This window comes from Zingiber officinale, chromosome 8A (assembly GCF_018446385.1).
Source record: "Zingiber officinale cultivar Zhangliang chromosome 8A, Zo_v1.1, whole genome shotgun sequence".
Taxonomy (NCBI): Eukaryota; Viridiplantae; Streptophyta; class Magnoliopsida; order Zingiberales; family Zingiberaceae; genus Zingiber; species Zingiber officinale.
In genome coordinates, this window is record NC_056000.1 from 20,509,422 (window position 1) to 20,526,167 (window position 16,746).

The window sequence follows — 16,746 nt, forward strand, 5'->3', positions numbered from 1 at the left end:
CTTTGTCATTTGCCTCGCACCTTTGGACTTGTTCCGGGCTCCATTTGCTTTTCTTTAGAACTTTGCCCTTTGAATTTCTTGGAGCCTCAAAACCTTCCATGAGAGCAAACCATTGCTCTATCTCCATCATAAGAAAATTTTCGATTCTTGATTTCCAAGAATCGAAACTCGTAGAAGTGTATGGTGGAGCCACCCTTGTGTCAAATCCAAGCCCATCTTGGAATTGCATCTTGAAGTTGAGCTTGATAAAGTCTTGAACTTGAAGAATTTGCTCCAACTTCTTCACCCTCTAGCTTTTCTTGTTATGCTTGACCCTTCCGGCGATGATTCCGGTGAAGAGCGGCCTCGCTCTGATACCACTTGTTAGGACCAAAAGTAGCTAGAGGGGAGTGAATAGCTCGTCGCTCGGCGTTGCTTGTTTCTTCAAGAATATGCAGCGGAAAATACAGAAACAAATACAACAACGCTAACACGGTTGGTTTACTTGGTATCCACCTCACAAGAGGTGACTAGTCCAAGGATCCACACCACGCACGCACCCTCCACTATGAAAATACTCCTTTTCGGTAACTACCGAGGGCGGAGAAGCCCTACAAGACTCTCAGTACAAGAAGAAAGGAAAGGGAAACAAAATACAAGCGCAAAGCTTACAATGAGTACAGAAAACCCTAACCCTAGCTTCTCTTCTTGCCTTTGATCCGCCTCTTGACTTGGAAAGCTTCCAAGATCCTTCAAGAACGGCGATCTGATCTTTGAGAGCGTGGAGGAGTCAAGTAACTGGGGTGAATCGAGAAGCGATGCCGCAGCCCATCGAACGCTGCACTATAAACGATGTCAGCGGCGGATCCCGATCGATTCAATGTTCCCAATCGATCGGGAGGCTTTGGATCGATCCACGGATCGATCCAGCGCTCATCGCGAATGGGACCGCTGGATCGATCCACGGATCGATCCAGCGCTTATCGCGCGGAACCCCCAATCGATCCATCGATCGATTGGGACCTTTGATCGATCCATGGATCGATCCAAGCTCTTTTTCAGAGCTCGGATCGATCCATCGATCGATCCAAAGACTTGATTTTGTCCAAAACCAAGTCCCAAACCTCCCAAACCAACATCCGGTCAACCTTGACTGTTGGTATGTCATGCCTAGCATCTAGTCACCCTTGACCTGCTAGGACTCCACCAAGTGTCCGGTCAATCCCTTTGACCCACTTGGACTTTTTCTCTGTGCCAAGTATCCGTCAACCTTTGACCTACTTGGACTTTTCTTTCATGCCAAGTATCCAGTCAATCCTTTGACCTACTTGGACTTCCCAGCACCAGATGTCCGATCATCCTTGATCCATCTGGATTTTCCCTTGCCTGGCTTCACTCACCAGGGCTTTCACCTAGCTTCACTCACTAGGGTTTTCCATCTGCCTAGCTTCACTCACTAGGACTTTCACCTGGCTTCACTCACCAGGATTTCCATCTGCCTAGCTTCACTCACTGGACTTTCACCTGGCTTCACTCACCAGGATTTCCATCTGCCTAGCTTCACTCACTAGGACTTTCACCTGGCTTCACTCACCAGGGCTTTCATCTGCCTAGCTTCACTCACTAGGACTTTCACCTGGCTTCACTCACCAGGATTTTCCATCTGCCTAGCTTCACTCACTAGGACTTCCATCTGCCTGGCTTCACTCACCAGGACTTTCATACTGCCTAGCTTCACTCACTAGGTCTTTCATTTTGCCTAACATCCCAGTTAGGACTTCCCAGTCAAGTATCCAGTCAACCTTGACCTACTTGACTCTTCTTCAATCAATATCTTATTGTCAAACATCTAAACCCAAACCAAGACTCAGCTTGGTTACCCAGGTCAACCTTGACCTGAGGGATATTGCACCAACACCAGCCTCTCCGACCGACGAGTTAGGCGAGGGGACTCAGGATGCCCCTGAAGCCTTAGCAGCCACTACCTCTCAAGAGGAGGCAGCGGGCGGCACAGATCCTTCTACCCAAGCCGAGGTGGAGGGTCGTTCAGCCGACGATGTTCCGCTAGTCACTCGGAAGCGCCGACGACCGGAATCTGCGTCTGCCTCCACTCCACTTGATGAACCACAGCCCGAGCGGGGCACGGATGGTCCGATGTTGTCCGGGACGGTTTCCCTCGAGAGCACTCCGACCCCACATGGCTCTCCGAGGGCCAGCTCTGAGGTGCCGCCATCCAACCCTTTTAGAACTCTGCGCCGTATCAGGCGTTTGGGCGAGCTTCCCTCCTCGTCCACCGGTAAGGCCGATGCCTCTCAGAGCGAGCCGAGCGGCTCGAATTTAATTAAGACCGTTCTGCGCCTCCCCTCAGAGGCATACATGGCTGCTGCTGATCGGCCAGTGGTCCCCGAGCAGCAGATCACCCTGACGGGCCCTCTTGCAAAAGCTTGGGAGGACGCTCGGCGCCGCATAAAAGCGATGACTCCCGGGCAGCTCGGCGACAGCAACCTCCAACTTTATTCGTGTAATTGAATTAAGTTGTTAACCTATTCACCTTTGCTCGTAGAACTGGGTGGAGCAGATTGCCATTAGCAATCGGTTGGCCGAGCTGGAGGATGAACTGAGAAAACTTAAAGCCGCCGGGGACAACCAACAATCGACGGCCGCTCTGGAGAAGGCCAAAAAAATCACTGGAAGCCGAATGGAAAAGGGCTTCCGATCTGGCGAGCAAGGTCGTTCGGCTTGAGGCGATGATCAAGCAACGAGATAAGGAGATCAAGACGGCGACCACCCGGAAGCGCCAGGCCATCGATGATATGGACCGGATGAAGGTGGAGATCCGAGGGCTGGAGCAACGCATCAAGGATCTGGATGCTCTGCTGGCTACCGAGAAGGAGAGCCGCTCGGCCGATCTCCAAAGATTTGATGGAGACTTGAAGGATCTCCAAGCCGCCAGCGACGCTGCCCACGCCGCGCTTAAAGAATATCAAGAGGGGGAGTCGGCTCGTTCTGACGAAGTGAGGAAGACGTATCTCCGCTCGGAAGATTTCGGAGAGAAGTTTACCGACAAGATATCCCTCACTTTCGAAGAAGCGATCAAGGCGGCGGTGGATTACCTGAAGACCAAGGGCCACCTTCCCGCCGAGCTGGCCATCCCCCCCGAGGACCTCGCGACCGTGATGGGCGCCATCCCTGACACTCTTTTTGACTTTGACGCGTGATAAGCGTTTTTTCTTTTTTGCATTCCAGCCGTTCGGCCCAACTTATTTCTGTAGTAACTTTTTTGGTTAGCCTTGTGCTTAATAGATAATCTTTTCTTTTCCTTCAGTTTTTGTTTTGGCAAGAAATTTTTCTCTCGTCACGACTGAAGTGTTCTTTAAAACTCTTCCGCTCGGCACCACGCTCTACCAGACAGGTTGATTGTCTTTAATGTCTTTTATCATGCGACTGAGCAGCCGCCCGGCGATCCAACGAAGCCGCTCGGCGTTTACACGCTAATATCTTTAACTTCTACTGACCAACTTTTGCTTCGTGCCTTACCCCCAAAGGGGTTTTCCGTACATATTTGATAAGCGAGCCGCCCAGCCGTATGTTGGTCTTAACGACCAGGCTGTCGTTGATCGTATCATGTGAATGGTTATCCGCTCGGACGTTTATAGACGCCGACTCGTCTCTCGATATTTAACGTCGGAGCTCGACGGTCCTCCGCTCGGACGTTTATAGACGCCGGCTCGTCTCTCAATATTTAACGTCGGAGCTCGACGGCCTTCCGCTCGGACGTTTATAGACGCCGGCTCGTCTCTCGATATTTAACGTCGGAGCTCGACGGTCTTCCGCTCGGACGTTTATAGACGCCGCTCGTCTCTCGATATTTAACGCCGGGCTCGGCGGTCTTCCGCTCGGACATTTATAAACGCCGGTCTCTCGATATTTAACGCCGAGCTCGGCGGTCTTCCGCCGGACGTTTATAGACGCCGGCTCGTCTCGATATTTAACGCGTCGAGCTCGGCGGTCTTCCGCCGGACGGTTTAGACACCGGCTCGCCTCGATATTTAACGCCGGAGCTCGACGGTCTTCCGCTTCGGCTTATGGCGCCTCATCTCGATATTTAACGTCGGAGCTCGACGGTCTTCCGCTCGGACGTTTATAGACGCCGGCTCGTCTCTCGATATTTAACGTCGGAGCTCGACGGTCCTCCGCTCGGACGTTTATAGACGCCGGCTCATCTCTCGATATTTAACGTCGGAGCTCGACGGTCTTCCGCTCGGACGTTTATAGACGTCGGCTCGTCTCTCGATATTTAACGTCGGAGCTCGACGGCCTTTACGGCTAACTTCGACACTGCCGATCGGCAGAACCCTTGGCAATCCTTTGAATTAATTTTGCTTCCTGCATTACAAGGACACGGGCGACTAACATATACAAAAATGATTTACATTCGTGCACCTTTCACCCCGCTCGATAAGGCTGGAGATGATTTGCGCTCCAAGGTCGGTCCAGCTGTCATCCGTCTTCATCCTCCAAATAGTAAGCGCCCGAGCGGAGCTTTTCGATGATTTTGAAGGGACCCGCCCAAGGAGCTTCCAGTTTGTCGACGTCGCTGACCGGCTTGACTTTCTTCCAGACGAGATCGCCGACCTGGAATGATCTAGGGATTACACGGCGGTTGTAATTGTTGGTGCGGTTAGCACTAACGGTCTAACTCAGGTTTTGATGAATGACAAATCAGGTTAAGTTAGGTTCGTCGTTATCTAACACTCTGATCGAGTGTGCAGGATAAGTCCAGCTAGGTCGACGGGCTGACCGGATAGCTGGCGAGAAGTCCAAGCGGGTCGACGGGTTGACCGGACGCTTGGCGAGAAGTCTAGCTAGGTCGACGGGCTGACCGGATAGCTAGCAAGAAGTCTAGCTAGGTCGACGGGCTGACCGGATAGCTAGCAAGAAGTCCAGCTAGGTCGACGGGCTGACCGGATAGCTGGCAAGAAGTCCAGACGGGTCGAAGGGCTGACCGGACGTCTAGCAGGTAAGTGAGGTAAGTCACTGGAGGAGAGTGACTGCGAGGACGCGTTCCCGGGAAGGGAACATTAGGCGTCGATCCGGCTTAGATCCATTTCGGATGTCTAAGTCAAGATCGTGACTAGATTCCGGTCTCGGAAAGACGGAATCTAAGTCATACTAACTTATGCTAATTCATACTATTATAAATGTGCTAATAATCTGTTTTGCAGGATATATATTGCCTCGGACTAACTTTGTTTTGCAGGAAAATGGAGATTTCTGGAACAAGGTGGTCCGGGCGCCCGGAGGGGATCCGGGCGCCCGGAAGGGATCCGGGCGCCCGGAAGGCAAATTATATCCAGCCAAATCGTCGCCACGTGGAGCATCACGGTTTGTGCAGGTACGTCGCATTCCAGGCGCCCAGAAGGGATCCAGGCGCCCGGAACAGCATATAAAAGAAGCCCCAGGCAGGAGCTTCATCAATAATTTATCTGAGAACTCTTCTACTGCTGGTCTTGCTGCTCGACGTTCAGTGCGACGCCAACAACGCTCCGACAAAGTGCTCCTTCAGTTTTTATTTAATTTCCTTGTCGGTATTGCTTTATTTTCACTAGCATTTCCTGTATTCATTCTGTAATCATATTTCGATTTGTTAGTGATTGCCCAACGAAAGTGGTCAAAGACCACGGGCCTTCGAGTAGGAGTCGTCACAGGCTCCGAACAAAGTAAAAAACATTTGTGTCTATTTTATTTTTCTGCTGCGTTTATACTCTAAGTTTTCGAATCGATATTCACCCCCCCTCTATCGAATCTAACGGTCCTACAAGTGGTATCAGAGCAGGTACCGCTCTGATTTGGTGCAACCACCAATCAGACTGGGGGTGAAATTCTGTCTTTTTCCGGTCTTCAGTTTTACACTCAAAACTCCAAACTGGTTTATAATTTTCTATATTTTTTTTTGCTAAATTGGTGCAACACCAATCTAGATTTTTTTTTTCTTCCCGCACTACTAATCCAAGACCAAGTCTTGGGATTTTTTTTTGGTTATTTATCTGTGTACAGGATGTCCCAACAAGAAGGCTTCAGCACAGTACGACCTCCACTTTTCAACGGGGACGATTTTCCGTACTGGAAGAAGCGCATGGAGGTCTACCTCAAAACAGACTTCGACCAGTGGATGAGCGTTACGAGGCCCTACAAAATTCCAGCAGACACTTCCGGGAATATACTGGATCCTGAAGACTGGACAGCTGATTTGAAGAAGAAAGCATCAACAGAAAATAAAGCAATCAACACTCTACAGTGCGGATTAACAAGAGAAGAACTAAACAGAGTCGGTCCACACAAAAACGCTAAAGAGCTGTGGGACAAATTGATCGAGCTGCACGAGGGAACGAGCGACGCCAAGGTAACCAAACGAGACTTGCTCTTGAATAAAATTTTTAATATAAAAATGCAGGAAGGTGAAACGGCGAATCAGCTCCACGCGAGGATCAAGGATATCCTCAACGGGCTTCATGCGATAGGCCACCAAATAGATATTAGAGACTTAATAAGGTACGCATTAAACGCCTTTCCACGTAATAGTTTGTGGGCATCAATAGTGGATGCCTACAAAATTTCTAAGAATCTTTCTAAATTAAAATTAGATGAGCTTTTCTGTGAATTAGAATTACACGAACAAACTAATGGGGCGAGAAAGGTGTAGCTTTATTTGTGTTCCTCCAAAGAAAAGAAAAGCAAGCCTAAATTTGAAGAAGACTCCAAGACCAAGAAGAACACCTGGTGAACTTGGTAAGAAAAATGTTCACCAGGAGAAAGAGGAGCTTCAGCAAAAAGGATCTTCAAAAGATCAGTTCTCCTTCAGAACAAAAGAACGTGACTTGCTACGGCTGCAATAAAAAGGGACACTACAAGAACGAATGCCCAAAACTGAAGTTTGACAAACCAAAGCCAACCAGAAAGAAGGCACTCAAAGCAACGTGGGACGACTCCTCGGACGAATCAGAGGAAGAAGAGCAGAAACATCAGAGCCATCTCGCACTGATGGCCCGCGAAGACGAAACAGAAGAAGAGTCGGAAGATGAAGACGGGTCTGAACCCGAAACAAGCCACAAGTCCATACTCGTTTCCAAAGGCCCGAATGAGGTATATTTTAATTTAAACAAAAAAATTTTTAGAATTATTTCCTGTTTAAATAGTAAATTAACCAAAATAGAAAATGAAAACAAATCACTTCTTGAGGAAAATCAAAACCTCAAGGAACAAATAAAAAATTCAAATCCAACTCAAGATCTAACACTTGAGGAGGAGAATTTATCACTAAAAAATGAGATCAACAGTTTAAAAGGAATGTTAGAAAAATTCACAACAAGATCAAAAAATCTTGACTTAATCCTGAACAATCAAAAAGCATGTTATAATAAAACCGGACTCGGATACAAGTCAAACTCAAATAAAACTTTTAAGTCGTTAATAACTCAATACAAATCAACTAATCAAGCGTGGGTTCCGAAAGCGTGCTTAACCACGCAAGTAGGACTCAATCAATATTATATACCTAAAGAAAAAATACATTATATAAAATCAAATAAACCAAACCAAAATCCAAAATACAAACCTAAATCAAATTCAAAATCTAAACAGTTTAAAAATCAACAAAATTATCACCAAGTTAACCATGACTATAAAAAGAATCGACACAAGCCTAAAATCAAAATTTATTAAAGGCCAATAATTCAGGGGGAGGCTCCAGAATAGCTGGCACCTCCAAAACTAACTTACCCGACAGGGTAACCCAAAATTTACCAACCCGGCAGGGTAATTAGGATTAGTTAAAAAGAGACCAAGTTTAACTTGAATCATGGTACTGGTGAAATTTTGGATGATAGTACGTTAGGGAAGCTTGGACATCGCATGTCTAGAAAGATATGGCTTCGATCTGGTTCATTTGGCCAAGTGGAACTGACCGAAGCTACCCTTAAATGAATCCTAACCAGTTAGACCAAGATTTAGTACTAAGTTCCGTGGATAGGACTATTCGGAAAACCTCGAAAGGTTGGTTACTTCTAATGATGTCCATGTGACTCACCAAGCTTAGAAGTTTATCCGAAGAATGCCTATTTATGGAAACCAAAACTAAATCTGAATCTAACACACGTTAAACCAAAACTCCATAATTAAAAATCCAATTTCATCTCACGAAATCATAGGATTCCCTGATTGATAATATAGATCGGGTGAGATGAATAAGGCTAAAATTTTAATTTTAAACTTAAAAATTAATTTCAAAATTTTAATTTTAAAATTAATTTCAAAATTTTAATTTTAAACTTAAAAATTAATTTCAAAATTTTAATTTTAAACTTAAAAAGTAATTTCAAAATTTTAATTTTAAACTTAAAAATTAATTTCAAAATTTTAATTTTAAACTTAAAAATTAATTTCAAAATTTTAATTTTAAAATTAATTTCAAAATTTTAATTTTAAACTTAAAAATTAATTTCAAAATTTTAATTTTAAACTTAAAAAGTAATTTCAAAATTTTAATTTTAAACTTAAAAAGTAATTTCAAAATATTTTGGATCTATCTAGTGATATTTCAGACTTACATTGATTATGTTCTATCTTTTTTCAAAAAATACTTTCAAAAATGGTTTTGTCAAATTATAAGTTAAACTTGTTTGTTTTTAAAACTTTCCATTTTTAGATTTCAAAAATAGTTTTGGCCTTAGACTAGTTTTGAATCCTTAGAAAGCATGTACCCATAGGTCTAGTTTTTGAGCATCTCACCAACACCTTAGGTTTACCTTGCTTGTGTTTGACAAACATAAAAAAGGGTGAGATGCATAGGCCAATTGTCTGGACTTAAGATGCTTATTTCAGTGCATCAGCATAAGTCTGGACGTTAAATACAACTCAGATATTAATCAGATTAAGTTGATCAGTCAAGTCAACTTAATCTGACTAACCAAGTGAAAGCTACTATCTTCTGATAGTCAGTTAGTATCTAATTGGTTAGACAGCTGGTTAAATTTAAGTATCAAGTTCAGGGGGAGAGTTAACTAAAATTTGTGTGTTTGAAAAATGTTTTATGTTTACAAAAAGTTAAACTTAACTAAGTGTTTGAAAAACTTGAAAGATTAATTCCACCTAATTTCCAAACCTGATTTAAAAAGTTGACTATTAAACTTTACAAATTTAGCTTTTATCAAATTAGCCTTAAAAATTTATTTTGGCAAAATTTAATCTCATTTAATTTTTGCTTTGTTTTGAAAAAGTGAAAAGTAAAAGTAAATGTTACTTAAACCAAAAAAATTTTTGTTGAAAAGTTGAAAAACCTGATTTAAAAATTTTTTTTACTTGGATTTTTTCTTGAATTTTTGAACCAAACTCAGATATTTTTCAAGATCAGCTGTTTTACAGTAACTCTACACTATGTGTACCCTTGTTTTTTTTTTTATGAATGCCAAAGGGGGAGGGTTAGGTGGTTAAGTTAGAGCAACTAAATGTAAACTTGAAAAACTAACTTAAAAACCTCGAAAATCATGCTTGATTTTTGCATATATTTATCACTAACTTAACCAGGTTGTCATTCCATCAAAAAGGGGGAGATTTGTTGGTGCGGTTAGCACTAACGGTCTAACTCAGGTTTTGATGAATGACAAATCAGGTTAAGTTAGGTTCGTCGTTATCTAACACTCTGATCGAGTGTGCAGGATAAGTCCAGCTAGGTTGACGGGCTGACCGGATAGCTGGCGAGAAGTCCAAGCCGGTCGACGGGCTGACCGGACGCTTGGCGAGAAGTCTAGCTAGGTCGACGGGTTGACCGGATAGCTAGCAAGAAGTCTAGCTAGGTCGATGGGCTGACCGGATAGCTAGCAAGAAGTCCAGCTAGGTCGACGGGCTGACCGGATAGCTGGCAAGAAGTCCAGATGGGTCGAAGGGCTAACCGGACGTCTGGCAGGTAAGTGAGGTAAGTCACTGGAGGGGAGTGACTGCGAGGACGCGTTCCCGGGAAGGGAACATTAGGCGTCGATCCGGCTTAGATCCATTTCGAATGTCTAAGTCGAGATCGTGACTAGATTCCGGTCTCGGAAAGACGGAATCTAAGTCATACTAACTTATGCTAATTCATACTATTATAAATGTGCTAATAATCTGTTTTGCAGGATATATATTGCCTCGAACTAACTTTGTTTTGCAGGAAAAAGGAGATTTCTGGAACAAGGTGGTCCGGGCGCCCAGAAGGGATCCGGGCGCCCGAAAGGCAAATTATATCCAGCCGAGTCGTCGCCACGTGGAGCATCACGGTTTGTGCAGCTACGTCGCATTCCAGGCGCCCGGAAGGGATCCAGGCGCCCGGAACAGCATATAAAAGAAGCCCCAGGCAGGAGCTTCATCAATAATTCATCTGAGAACTCTTCTACTGCTGGTCTTGCTGCTCGACGTTCAGTGCGACGCCAACAACGCTCCGACAAAGTGCTCCTTCAGTTTTTATTTAATTTCCTTGTCGGTATTGCTTTATTTTCACTAGCATTTCCTGTATTCATTCTGTAATCATATTTCGATTTGTTAGTGATTGCCCAACGAAAGTGGTCAAGGACCACGGGCCTTCGAGTAGGAGTCATCACAGGCTCCGAACGAAGTAAAAAACATTTGTGTCTATTTTACTTTTCCGCTGCGTTTATACTCTAAGTTTTCGAATCGATATTCACCCCCCCTCTATCGAATCTAACGGTCCTACAGTAATTTTGCTTCATCCGCTGCCGGTATGCCATCAGCCGAACGGCTGCCTTGGCTCGCTCTTCGTCGACCAAATCTAGCTCCATGTTCCTCCGTTCGGCGTTGCCATCATCATAACTCTGGATCCGGACGGACTCAACGCCAACTTCGACCGGAATGACCGCCTCGCCGCCATACACCAAATGGAATGGCGTGATGCCCGTCCCTTCCTTCGGCGTCGTTCGGATGGCCCATAAGACGCCCGACACTTCATCTGGCCAACTTCCCCCCAAATGGTCGAGCCGAGCGCGCAGAATACGAAGAATTTCCCGATTGGCTACTTCGGCTTGACCGTTGCTCTGGGGATAAGCCACGGATGTGAAGTGTTGCTCGATGCCGTAGCTTTTGCACCACTCCTCTAGCACCTTCCCTGTGAACTGCCGCCCATTATCGGAAACCAATCGGCGAGGGATGCCGAACCGACAGATGATGTGTTGCCAGATGAATTTTTTGACCATCTGCTCGGTGATCTTTGCCAGCGGCTCGGCCTCCACCCACTTGGAAAAATAATCCACCGCCACTAGCAAAAATTTCCTCTGCCCGGTCGCCATCGGAAATGGACCGACAATATCCATTCTCCATTGGTCGAACGGACATGAAACGGTTGATGCCTTCATTTCCTCGGTCGGTCGGTGGTTGAAGTTATGGTACTTCTGACATGAAAGGCACGTCGACACGGTCCGAGCGGCGTCTGCTTGTAAAGTCGGCCAAAAGTACCCGGACAAGAGGATCTTCTTGGCCAACGATCGTCCGCCCGGATGCCCTCCGCACGATCCTTGATGTACCTCTTGGAGGATGTAAGCCGAGTCTTCCGAGCTCACGCATTTCAACAGCGGGCGAGAGAAAGCCTTTTTGTAAAGCTGATCGCCGATGAGTGTGAACCGACCGGCCCTCCTTCTTAACAGCTGGGCTTTGTTCCGGTCGGACGGTGTGGCTCCCGAGCGGAGGAACTCTATGATGGGTGTCCTCCAGTCGCTTGGAAATATGAGGCCTTCCATCCGGTCGACGTGCGCCACCAACAGTACTTTTTCAATTGATTGCTGAATGGCGACCGACGTTATTGAGCTCGCGAGTTTGGCTAACTCATCGGCTGCTTGATTTTCTGCTCTGGGTATCTTCTGGACAATAACTTCTCTAAAATCAGCTTTGAGCTTCTCGAAGGCTTCAGCGTAGAGCCTGAGCCGAGCACTATTGATTTCGAAGGTACCAGAGAGCTGCTGAGCGGCCAACTGTGAATCCGAGTGAAGAGTTACCCGACCGGCTCCCACATGCCGAGCTGCCTGCAAGCCGGCTATGAGGGCCTCATACTCTGCTTCATTGTTGGTAGCTTTATAATCCAGCCGGACGGATAAGTGCATCTTCTCTTCTTGAGGGGAGAGTAACAATATTCCAATCCCGCTTCCGAGCCGAGTGGACGACCCATCCACATATATTCTCCACATAGCTTCCGGCTCCGGCCTTTGCACCTCAGTCACAAAATCGGCCAAGGATTGCGCTTTGATCGCCGAGCGGGGCTGGTATTGGATATCAAATTCACTTAACTCCGTCGTCCATTTGATGAGCCGTCCGGATGCCTCTGGATTTAGTAGCACACGTCCGAGCGGGCTATTGGTTTTGACAATGATCGTATGCGCCAGGAAATATGGACGAAGGCGCTGAGCGGCGAGGACCAGAGCGAAGGCTAGCTTTTCGAGCCCGGTGTAGCGAGATTCAGCATCTTTTAAAATGTGACTAAGGAAATACACAGGCTCTTTTCCACTCGCCCTCACTAAAGCCGAGCCGATTGCATGTTCAGTTGAAGACAAGTACATATAAAGTGGCTCACCCACAGTCGGCTTGGCCAATACCGGGAGCGAGTTCAGATATGCCTTCAAGTCTTCGAACGCCCGATCGCATTCTTCATCCCAGTAAAATTTTGTAGCCTTGCGCAAGATCTTGAAAAACGGAAGGCTCCGGTCGGCGGTTTTGGAGATGAATCTGGACAGAGCGGTTATCCGACCGGTCAAACGCTGTACTTCCCTTGTGTTTCTCGGAGGCGGCATATCTTGTAGAGCTTTCACCTTACTGGGATTTGCTTCGATGCCCCGCTCGGTCACTATGTACCCCAGAAAGCGCTCTCCTTTTGCTCCGAACAGGCACTTCTGGGGATTTAGCTTGACTCCATATTTGCGCAGCGTTCGGAAGGTTTCCTCCATGTCTTTGAAGAGATCGGCCGCTCGGATAGACTTAATGAGAATGTCGTCCACATAAACTTCTAGATTCCGTCCGATCTGCTCTCTGAATACTTTATTCATCAAGCGCTGATATGTGGCCCCCGCATTCTTCAATCCGAACGGCATCACATTATAGCAATAAGTGACGTCGGCCGTCACGAAGCTGACTTTTTCCTGATCTTCACGGGCGAGCGGCACTTGGTGATAGCCCTGGTAGGCGTCGAGCATACAGATTAATTCGCAGCTGGCCGTAGAGTCCACCAGCTGATCTATCCGGGGCAGAGGATAAAAATCTTCCGGGCAAGCTTTGTTGAGATCCCAAAAATCTATGCACACTCTCCACTTGTTGCCTGGCTTGGAGACTAATACTACGTTAGCCAACCAGCTCGGGAACTGCACCTCGCGTATATGGCCGGCTTCCAGAACCTTTTCCACCTCCGCCCGGATGATGACATTCTGCTCGGCGCTGAAATCTCTTTTTCTCTGCTTTACCGGCCGAGCGTCCGGTCGGACATGCAACTCGTGCTGCGCTATGCTCAGCGAAATTCCGAGCAGCTCATGTGTCGACCAGACGAAGACATCATGATTTCTTCGGAGGCATTGGATCAGCTCCTCCTTCTGCTTCTCCTCCAGATCAGACGCAATAAAAGTCGTGGCCTCCGATCAGGTTGGGTGAATCTGCGCTTCCTCTTTTTCTTCATAAATTAAAGAGGGTGGCTTTTCGATGACGGCGTTTACCTCGATCCGGGGCACCTTCCGAGCGGAATTGTCTTCTGCTCGGACCATCTCGATGTAACATCGCCGAGCTGCTAGCTGATCTCCCCGTACCTCTCCCACTTTGTCCTCCACGGGGAACTTGATCTTCTGATGGAAGGTTGAGACGACCGCTCGGAATTCGCTGAGCGCCGGTCGTCCCAAAATGACATTGTAGGAAGAGGGAGAGTCAACCACCACGAAGTTTGTTGTTCTTGTCCTCCTGAGCGGCTCTTCTCCCAGCGAGGTAGCTAGCCGGATCTGCCCGACCGGCTGAACTTCATTACCAGTGAACCCATAGAGTGGAGTCGTCATGGGTAACAGCTCGGCTCGATCAATTTGCAACTGATCGAACGCCTTCTTGAATATGATGTTGACCGAGCTCCCTGTGTCAATAAATACGCGGTGAATAGTGTAATTGGCTATTACCGCTTTGATGAGCAGAGCATCGTCGTGGGGTACTTCCACTCCTTCCAAGTCCCCGGGCCCGAAACTAATTTCGGGTCCTTCCGCTCGTTCTCGGCTACAGCCGACCGCATGAATCTGGAGCTGCCGGACGCTCGCCTTTCTAGCTCGGTTGGAGTCTCCTCCGGTCGGCCCGCCAGCAATAATGTTGATCTCGCCTCGGGAAGTATTGCTTCTATTTTCCTCTTCCCGAGCGGAGGGTCGAGACCGCTCCCTGGACGCTCGGCGATTCTCCTGCCTTGGAGAACGATGCCGATCGGGAGTTTGTTGTTGTGGCCTACCAGCTCGCTTCCGATTGGCTTCATGAGTTCTCTGTCGCCTATCGACTGAAGGCGACCGTCGTCCGGCATTCCGGGGTACGGGATGAGCCACGAAGGGAAGACTTCGGCAATCCCTTGTGTTGTGCGTATCCGTCCGGTGGAAGGAGCAGAACATCGGGGTCCATTTCTTCTTTGGCTTGGGCCGGGCGGCAGCTACCTCTTGCACATGAGACCTGGCGTGGGGAGATCGGATGGCTTCGGCCCTTGGTTCTCTAGGCGGCTGATGAGCGGCGTGCTGTTTCCGCTCGGCTGGAGGAGCCCGCTCGGCTGGAGTTTCCTTTTTCCTTGCCACTTGCGCTTCTTCCACGTTGATGTATTCGTTCGCCCGGTGTAGCATGTGATCATAGTCTCGGGGCGGCTTTCGAATGAGCGATCGGAAGAAATCCCCATCCACTAGGCCTTGTGTGAAGGCATTCATCATGGTTTCCGAGGTGGCCGTTGGAATGTCCATCGCCACTTGGTTGAACCGCTGGATGTAAGCTCGAAGCGATTCACGGGCCTCTTGCTTGAGGGCGAACAGGCTCACGCTCGTTTTTTGATAGCGCCGACTGCTTGCAAAATGATGGAGGAAGGCCGTTCGGAAGTCCTTGAAGCTTGTGATGGATCCGTCCGGCAGCCTCCGGAACCACCGTTGAGCCGATCCCGAGAGAGTGGTAAGAAAAACTCGGCACTTTACTCCATCTGTGTATTGATGGAGAGTGGCTGTGTTATCGAACTTACCCAGATGATCATCCGGGTCGGTTGTCCCATTGTACTCGCCGATCGTCGGAGGCACGTAGTGCTTGGGCAGAGGGTCTTGTAGAATAGCCTCCGAAAATTGGCGATTGATCCGCTCGGGAGAGGCATCCGCTCGGGGGGCTTTCCCTTTTCTGTTGTCTCGTCTTGGTATTTCATCCGAAGATGATCCCCGTTCTCGATTAGTTGCTACGGCTTCAGGAGTGCGGAAGAGAGCCCGATGGAATGGTACTGTCGCTGGTGGTGCTTCCGCTCGGCCACCAGACGCTGATGTTGCTTGTTGCTCCGGCCGCTCGGCTGTGGCTTTCTGTTTTTGCTCCACGAGCTTGGCGGCCCTCATCTCGATTAGAGCGTCGAGTTCCTCGTTCGAAAGCGTCACCATGTGTTGTCGTCCAGCCTCGTCCATTGTTCCCGTTCGGATGCAGGAGCGTTCCCACAGGCGGCGCCAAATTGATCCTGTCCGGACGGCTGACTCAACGGACGCTGGGCACGTGGCGCTCTCCGGTTGCTGATGTGGGTCTTCGACTGGTCGTACGAAGCTCCGGCGACCCTGCACAGAAGTCGGGCCGGGAAGGGGTTCCCGGCGGCGACCCTCCGACGCTCAAGTCAGGCAAGCAAGCGGTAAAGAAAGGGGCTCCAAAGCTTGTAGAATGCGTACCTCCGGCGAAATCTGCGACTCTTTATATAGAGCGATGAAAGAGCCTCTACACGCCTACCGAGGCATGTACGTGTCCGCAGCCCATGCCTCGGTATGTATTTGTCAGAAAGCTTACCTGACACCATACTGCTACAGTCCGATCACGTCTTCGATGGGACAACAGAATACTTTGTTGTCAGACTTAGAGTATGGCTTAGCCATAGGACTTGACGGATGTCAAAAGATGTTCCTATCCTTCATCCACCGCCCGGTCGGGACGTCCGTCCGGACGGCCGACGCGAAGAGCGTCGTCCGGACGGCTTTAATTCCCTGCGCCGACCGGCCGGAGCGCCCATTATGTCCTGCCTTCTCTTAGGTCTTCCGTTCGGTCATTATTTACTGTTTCATTGAGCGTCGGAACCCCGACCCCTGTCAGGGCGTCTTTTACTATCAGACGTTTACGGGCAGACCGATCGGCCTGCCCTCTTCTCATGCGTCCGGTCAGCTCATCCTTCTTCGACGGACCACCTGGCCCTTTGACCTCGACGTGGCGTTGACCCCTCGTTAGGGGGTCTCGGGCTCTTATCACCGGATCATTTAAGGAGAGGGATATTTGGAGAGTTGTCCAACCAAAAAATTTGTACTTAGAGTTGGTAATGGAGACAGCTGGACAATGAGAAACAAGGTATTTGTGTGATCTGCTGTAAATATTGTCTCGCTTTTTAAAAAATAAATATATTTTTTTATGGACTATTTTAAATAATTTATCCATTAATATTAAATATATTTAATAAAACTTAATAATAATAATAATTTTTTATGGACTACTTTAATAATATGAAAATATTAATAAAAGAAGACGAAC